The following is a 7,813-nucleotide window of genomic DNA, read 5'->3' as shown; positions in this document are numbered from 1 at the left end:
GCAGCCTGCTGTCTTACCTGCTGATCTTGTGTTCATCAGCCCCTGTAGCTGTGTGAGTCAGGGAAAGCCACCAGCCTGACACCTGACCCATGGACTTGGGACTTACCAGCCTCTACAAGCCCATGAGCCATTTCCTTGAAATAAATTTCTCTGTGTGTGTGTGTACATATATATATATATATGTATATATACATACATACATACACATACATATATGCTTCACTGGTTTTGCTTCTCTAGAGAGCCCAGCCTATGACAGGGATATTGGCCTGTAGTTTTCATTTCTTGTGGTATCTTTGTCTTATTTTGGTACCAGGGTTATGTTTCCTTCATAGAATGAATTCCTTTCTTCTCTATCTTTTGGAAGAGTTTAAACAGGATTGGTGTCAGTTCTTCTCTAAATGTTAGATAGAAATCCCCTGTGAAGCCATCTAGTACAAGACTTTTTGTTGTTGTTGTTGGGAAGTTTTTGATCACTGATTCAATCTCTTCACTTGTTAGGGATCTGTTGAGATTTTCTATTTCTTCTTAAGTCAGCTTGTGTAGGATGTATGGTTCTAAGAATTTGTCCATTTCATCTAGGTTATCCAGTATGCTGTTGTACATGTTCTCATAATATTCTGTGATAATTCTCTTTATTTCTGTCAGGTCAGAGGTAATGTTTCCTCTTTCATTTCTTATTTTGGTTATTTGCATCATTTCCCTTTTTTTCTTTGTGAGTCTAGTTAAAGCTTTGTCAATATTACTGATCTTTTCAAAGAACAAATTTAGGGTTTTGTTGATTCTGTTGTTTTCCTATTTTATTTATTTCTGCTCTGATCTTTGTTATTTCCTTTCTTCTGGTAGGTTTAGGCTTTGTTTACTCCTCTCTTACTAATTGTATAATAGATATATTTATAAAAACGACCAAAAAAAAAAAAAAACAAAAGAGTGGCTGATGAGGCTGCATATGTACAAACAAGCACTTCATGGGATTTGATTTCTTGTTCTGGAGGTTTAGGGTCATGGTTTCATAGGACATCCCAGTTAATTGGCCTAATATCATGTTTAGTGCTTCCGTCCTATCTCCTAGCTCATTACATAGTTCCTGAGATCTTAAAAGCTTGCAAACCACCATCCAAGCAATAACAATTGGTCTTTATTTTCCTAGAGCAGTAGAAGAAGAAGGAGAGTCAGGAATAAGAGGAAGAAATGGAATGTGGGGCTAATTGCCTCCATGAACAACTATCCTTTTCTCCATGAGACTAGAAGAACTGGATGTGCCCAGCTACCATTACTGAACCTTTTGATTGAAGACTCTATAGAAAAATCCTGGAAAAAAAGGGGGGAAATGCAGAATAGAATTTAAAATTCTCATGAAATCTGCCCTTTCTAGAGCTATGGAGGATAGATGAACCCCTGAAACTATTGCCCTGAGATAATCTTTAAACCTTAAACCAAAAATATCCCCTGAAGTCTTCTCAAAACCAAAAACAGTTTAGCTAAACTGGTAAAGAATGTCTGCCTTGAGCATTATGCTCTTTTAAGATCTATGTATATGGGATCAAATTGACAGCAGTAACTTAAAAAGATTAGATAGGAAACTTAGGGGGCAGTGAATTTATGTTAATGGGGGATAAAAAATTCAGAAAAGGAGGGTGAGAATGGTTGCATAACAAAAAATATAAACAAAGTCACTTAAATGTACATGTAGAAATTGTTGAATTGTTTTGCTGTGTATAGTCTCAACAACAAAGAATAAATTATGAAAAAAAGATTACTCTTCAATACCATACACTGAAATGAATTCTTTACTAGAGTATAATATAAAATAAAAACGTAAATCTCTAGACAAAAATCTATTACTAACAGGATCGATACATTTCAATTAAAGTGGTTACACAAATGTATTGGCTATCATTACTTAGAAAAATCTAAGGTCTATAAAATAAACTAGGTTGAATATTCAATACTTGAATAAATGTTTTTAATAAGCACTTAATGAATCTGAATATTTCCATCATGCAAAGCGCTCTAAAGTTTATGTAACTCATCATCATTATTATGTACATTACTCAGTAGAAAATATATTTTGTGTTATATAATAAAATTTTCTGTGGCTTGGCTTCGTATTTTCAATTGCCTCATATGCATGCGAAAGTTGGACAACAAATAGTAAGGAAAACCAAAGAAGAATTGATGCCTTTGAATTATGGTGTTGGCGAAGAATACTGAATATACTGTGGACTGCCAGAAGAATGAAGAAATCTGCCTTGGAAGAAGTACAGCCAAAATGCTCCTTAAAAGCAAGGATGGCGAGATTTTATCTCACGTACTATGGCCATGTTATCAGGAGGGATCAGTCCCTGGAGAAGGACATCATGCTAGGTAAAGTAGAGGGTTAGTGAAAGAGAGGAAGACCCTCAATGAGATTGATTGACACAGTGGCTACAATGATGGGTTCAAGTGTAGCAACGACTGTGAGGATGATGCAGGACTGGGCACTGTTTCATTCTGTTGTACATAGGGTTGCTATGAGTCTGAGCCAACTCTACGGCACCTAACAACAACAATAATAAAGTTTTCTAAGTTTTCCTCTCATTTTCTTTCATCCTTTGTTGTTCCTCTCAACTCAGGAAAGAAAAGACAGTATTATTTTCCTTGATTTATTAGAGTGTCTGTAACCTGAATTTTCCCTTGACTGATTCTCTAGTATTGTTATCTTATTTTCATTTTTTGAAAGCCTGTTCTGGGCCAGACACAGCCATGTTAGGTTGAGTGGAAACTGCATAGTTGTGGGTAAGAAGATCAATACCAACCTCCAATAACTCCCAGTTTTGTTCCATATAATGTCAACATTCTTTGTACATTCATAATCAAGATTAATATGATGTAATTTTCATTTTGCTTATCACATTTAACACTCACTTCTAAGCATTAATTTTTTAAAAAAGGTTAATTCTGATATCAATATATTTTAAATATATAATCTACTATCTAAGATAGATAAATCATAAACTCCTGATCTATTCTGGCTGAATGTATTTCCTGTTTGGTTTTTTTTTCTTATCCCTTGAGTGCAAGAATTTATCTAAGCTTCAGAAACTCTCTGATTAATAAGAGAAAATATAAAAGATATTCTGAAAATTCCAGAAGAGTTACCACAACTTGTCATTTCTTATCTAATTGGCATAACTTTTCAATTACAGAATTCAATTCATTAACTTTAGGCATTTATTTCATTCTGGCACTAATAAATAAAGAGTTACCATTATAAAAAAACTTTGTGATATTTTAAAAGGTGGCATATTTTTAAAAAGTCCTTGAAAGTAGCCTAAGTTATGATTTCAGTGATAAATACTGAAGGTCTAGTGTGCAAGAAATTTAGAATTCAGTCCATGAAAAATAAGGGCTAAGTTGGTCCTGTTGAAGAGCTGCGGTAGTTTGTATGATTACCTGAAAAATTAAAGGCAATATTTAAAATTAATTCAGACCAAAGTGAATGATTATAATAACTTCTTCTTATCCTTTCAAATATAGCACAAAACTGTGCAATTTCGGATTCACTACTTATTGAATTTATTTTCCTACCAAAAATATGCTGAACTCCTAACCCCTGATACCTGTGAATGTGACTTTATTTGGACTGGAAATAGGATCCTTGAAATGTTATCAGTTAGGTTAACATGAGTTTATAATGGAGTCGGGTGGGTCCTAAATCACATCTGAGTGATGGCTTATAAAAGAGGAGAACAGACAGACCCAGGGGGAAGATGCCATGCGTAGATGCAGTTGCATGCCAAGGAACGCCAAGGATTGCTGGGAGCCACCAGAACCTAGGAGAGAGGCATCGAATAGTTTCTCTCTCAGAGCCCTGAGAAGAAATCAACAAGGCTTATACCCTGATTTGGACTTCTAGCCTACAGAAGTGGGGGACAATTTTCTGTTCTTTAAAGCCAGCCACTTTGTGGTATTTTGTATGGCCGTTCTAGGAAACTAAGACAATTACCTGAATTGTTCTTGATGTTCTTTCTCATTAGCCTGATATGTAGCCAAAGCACATTGGATATGTTTTTAGTTTAATGCGATGGTTTAGTTCATGTTTCTTTGAAGGTTTAAAGAAATCAGTGGCAACTCCTTGACAAGCTATACCTCTATCCCATCCCCTGATGTAGGATGCTATCTGCCTCTATGCTCTTGACCTGAGATCTCTGAATGTAGACACTGGCTTCCCATTTGAAGGGCATTAAGGAGAGTTGGATGGAAGCTTACTCCACGTTCAGCCTCCTGATTAATTTACTATATATTCTTCCTTACAGATATTTTTCCAGAGGTTTTTTTTTAACCACACATGATCTACTCCTGTTATCCTTGGAATCATGAAAGTATTTCCAACACAGAGAGAGAAGCAATGTATGAACCACCAACTATGAAACCTATATATATGTATCTGGCACCTAACTGAATATTTGACTTATAATTGTTGTCAGCTACCATCAAAACAGCTTCGATTCATGGCAACCCCATGTATAGCAGAACCAAATGTTGGGTGGTCCTATGCCATCTTCATGATCATTGCTATGCTCAAGTCCGTTGTTACATCCACTGTGTATTTTGAGTGCCTTCCAACTTAAGGGGCTTATCTTCCAGCCCTATATCAAATACCATTCTGTTGTGATCCATAGGGTTTTTATTGGCTAATTTTCAGGAGTAGATTGCCAGGCCTTTCTTCCTAGTCTGTCTTAGTCTAGAAGCTCTGCTGAAATCTGTCTACCAAAGGAGACCCTGCTGGTATTTGAAATACCAGTGGCATAGCTTTTAACATCATAGCAACACAGAAGCCACCACAGTATGACAAACTGACAGACAAGTGATGGTAATAGTAGGTATTCAAGTCATAGTAGGTATTCAGTAAAACTCTCAGAAACTTTCCATTAATGTAATGCTGCACTGTTAAGTTATTACTGAGAGAAGAATCTCTTCACATGACATATAGTCTTGTGTTAGAAATACAGAGATGGTGGCATGGCACACAGGAACATGCTGGAACTTTGGTAATTCTTTAATAATCACTGTTCATGTTATCGTGACACTGCTCTAACTTCTGGAGTTTTCTACCATTGTCTTAAGTTGGAGTGTTAAATTCATGGCATGTGAGCAGTCATTGTCCCTCTCACACCGCTGAGTCACTACAAATCAATCATGGCAACATTTCTGACTGAACCTAGAAATGACCATGGAATTCACTTAAAACACAGTGTTCCAGAAGACACTTCAATTGATTTGAGTTGGCAAACATATTTGTCATTCTTAGTTGTTTAAAAGATTAAATATTTTTGCAACATCATCAACACAACATAGAACCTTGCACCTAACGACATGTAATAACTACTTGTTGACTGATGTTTTTAAAAATTGTATAAATATGGTTTACTGAATATTATTATATTTCTATACTAATGTCAAAGATGAGTCCTTGGGGGAAAAATTGATTTTTGCCTAGTTAAAGATATTTGTAAGAAATGGAGAAGGACTGATGTTTTTAGCTATGTATTTGTACTATTTTGTTTTAAGCCATGTACATCTCTTGATAATTTAAAAAGTGTATTTTATCTTGCTCATACTTTGGGTTGTAAAGAATATGAGGCTGTCATGGTAGCATCTAGCAGCTGTACCAAAATCCCCACACTGTTGCTAATTGCGTGACTAACAGCAAATTGCCTCCTTAAATTAATTAGCTGGAACCTGATGACAGTAGTTGCCTTGCCTCCAGTGAGGCAACCTTTCAGGATAAAATTCTGGGAGATGTTAGCATTGTTAATAGGATACTTGTTTTTCTGGTTCTGTTTCACCAATTGTGAGGAATGTTTGGATTCACTACTATTGAGTTTCTACATAAGCAGCATCTAGGTTTTAAAGTGACATTGACTTTAAGCAGCATTACTTTGCTATGCAGTCATGCTTTCTCCAAAAAGCAGGTCAGGGAAGTACCCTGGATGCCAGTCAGTGTGGGCAGATCACTATGCTTCTGTAGTACTGCCTGTCTATTTCTCTCAATTTAAAAAACAGAATACTATTTTTCGAAACTGCACAGATGATGGCGCCCTGGTGGCTCAGTGCTTTAAGAACTTGGCTGCTAACCAAAAGGTCTGCAGTTCGAATCCATCAGCTTCTCCTTGGAAACCTATGGGGCAGTTCTACTCTGTCCTCTAGGGTTGCTATGTGTCAGAATTGACCCTAGGGCAATGGTTTGGGCTGTTTTTTTTGTCACATATGATGACTGGTTGCCTTATAGGGTTGTCCAATTCTGCCTAAGAAATAACTGTAAAGATGAACTCACCAGACATGCAACTATCAGCAAGGTTCTCATCACATACCCACTGCCAGCAAGACAATTCTGACTCATAGTGACCCTATCGGACAGAGTAGAAAGGCCCCATAGGGTTTCCAAGGAGCAGCTGGTGGATTCGAACTGCTGACCTTTTGGTTAGCAGCCAAGCTCTTAAGCACTGAGCCACCAGGGCTCCTTTCGTCACAAAAGAAATTGAAATAGGGTTGGCAGCAGAAGATCATGAATGTAGCACTAGGTGCAGACAAAGTCACACACACACACACACACCCACACAACTCTCACACTCACACTCATACACCACAGCATTTATGAGTGGTAAGAAGAGATACAGTTTTACCTTTAGTTTATTCAGTCACATGTAAGAGGCAGCTCTGTGAGACAGTCTATCTTATTTGTTCACCCAAGTTTTAGCAGTCAAACTCAGCCTGAGAATTGGGTAATATTTGCAAAGCTTCAGATAGAGTCCAACATTTCTTTGTTTTGGATGTTAGAAAAAGGCAATGGAAGTAAAGGAGCCAGTCATTGGGAAAGGGAAACATCTTCTGTGTTTTAGGAGCAAATACTCTATGACTGTCAAGTTCTCCTTGCCCACAGTAAAGAGTCACCTACCTGGAAGAAAATTAATTTTTAACACATGAGAACAGGGAGGCTTCACAACATCCGTGACTTCAGTTTAATCATAAAACCTACATGGTAAGCCCACTCGCTACTGAAATAGCTTCCTGTAGGTTGCTGTAAGTAGTTGATTCAGGCTTGTTATGTGTCCTTTACGGGTGGTAACTTGGTTGATTAAAAAACAAGTCATCGTACAGATAAAATTTGCTTAATTCCAAAGTGGACTTTGGAAGTTTATATAACTTCATCTAGATGTAATACAGTTCAAATTAGGATGTATTTAATACCATAGCTTGCCTATTTTGTAGCAGATAATTTACTCACTGAAAGGTAATTTTTTATATTTTTCTCACAGAAACTCATACGTATGCCCTGGTAAATATTATTCTTTTTTTTTTTTTTAACTTCGAAAATCTGCTTTTTTAATTGTTTTTTTTTTTTTAATATACTTCAGGTGAAGGCTTACAGAACAAATAGTTTCTCATGAAACAGTAGTACACATAGTGTTTTATGACATTGGTTAACAACCCCACGGCATGTCAACCCTCTCCCTTCTTGACCTTTTTTTTTTTTTTTGGTGAAAATATACATAGCCAATGATACAGCATTTCAAAAATTTCTCCATGCACAGTTCAGTGACATCAGCTACGCTCTTCCAGTTGTGCTGCTATTCTCATTTTAGATGAAGGTTTTCAGAACAAAATAGTTTCTCATTAAACAGTTAGTACACATGTTGCCCTATGACAATGGTTAACAACCTCACAACACATTAACACTATCCTTACTCAACCTTGGGTTCCCTATCACCAGCTTTCCTATCCCCTTCTACCTTCTAGCCCTTGTCCTTGTGTGCCTCGTTAGTCCCAT

Source organism: Trichechus manatus, unplaced genomic scaffold (genome assembly GCF_000243295.1).
Source record: "Trichechus manatus latirostris isolate Lorelei unplaced genomic scaffold, TriManLat1.0 scaffold00283, whole genome shotgun sequence".
Lineage (NCBI taxonomy): Eukaryota > Metazoa > Chordata > Mammalia > Sirenia > Trichechidae > Trichechus > Trichechus manatus.
This window is presented reverse-complemented; position numbering follows the sequence as displayed.